This window comes from Schistocerca gregaria, unplaced genomic scaffold (assembly GCF_023897955.1).
Source record: "Schistocerca gregaria isolate iqSchGreg1 unplaced genomic scaffold, iqSchGreg1.2 ptg000623l, whole genome shotgun sequence".
Lineage (NCBI taxonomy): Eukaryota > Metazoa > Arthropoda > Insecta > Orthoptera > Acrididae > Schistocerca > Schistocerca gregaria.
Window position 1 is genome coordinate 319,511 of NW_026062011.1, and position 490 is coordinate 320,000.

Here is a 490-nt window from a genome sequence, read left to right on the forward strand (position 1 = left end):
TCCCTGGTTGATCCTGCCAGTAGTCATATGCTTGTCTCAAAGATTAAGCCATGCATTTCTCAGTACAAGCCGCATTAAGGTGAAACCGCGAATGGCTCATTAAATCAGTTATGGTTCCTTAGATCGTACCCACGTTACTTGGATAACTGTGGTAATTCTAGAGCTAATACATGCAAACAGAGTCCCGACCAGAGATGGAAGGGACGCTTTTATTAGATCAAAACCAATCGGATTGGCTCGTCTGGTCCGTTTGCCTTGGTGACTCTGAATAACTTTGGGCTGATCGCACGGTCCTCGTACCGGCGACGCATCTTTCAAATGTCTGCCTTATCAACTGTCGATGGTAGGTTCTGCGCCTACCATGGTTGTAACGGGTAACGGGGAATCAGGGTTCGATTCCGGAGAGGGAGCCTGAGAAACGGCTACCACATCCAAGGAAGGCAGCAGGCGCGCAAATTACCCACTCCCGGCACGGGGAGGTAGTGACGAA

General features: G+C 49.8%; 1 non-coding gene across 1 annotated transcript in view; it reads left to right on the plus strand.

Annotated features, from left to right (window-relative positions):
* LOC126317244 (small subunit ribosomal RNA) overlaps positions 1–490 on the plus strand; it is a 1,893-nt gene continuing 1,403 nt past the window's right edge. The window contains exon 1 of the ribosomal RNA XR_007556517.1: positions 1–490. This exon is cut by the window's right edge and continues 1,403 nt beyond it. This is a non-coding gene — a ribosomal RNA (small subunit ribosomal RNA).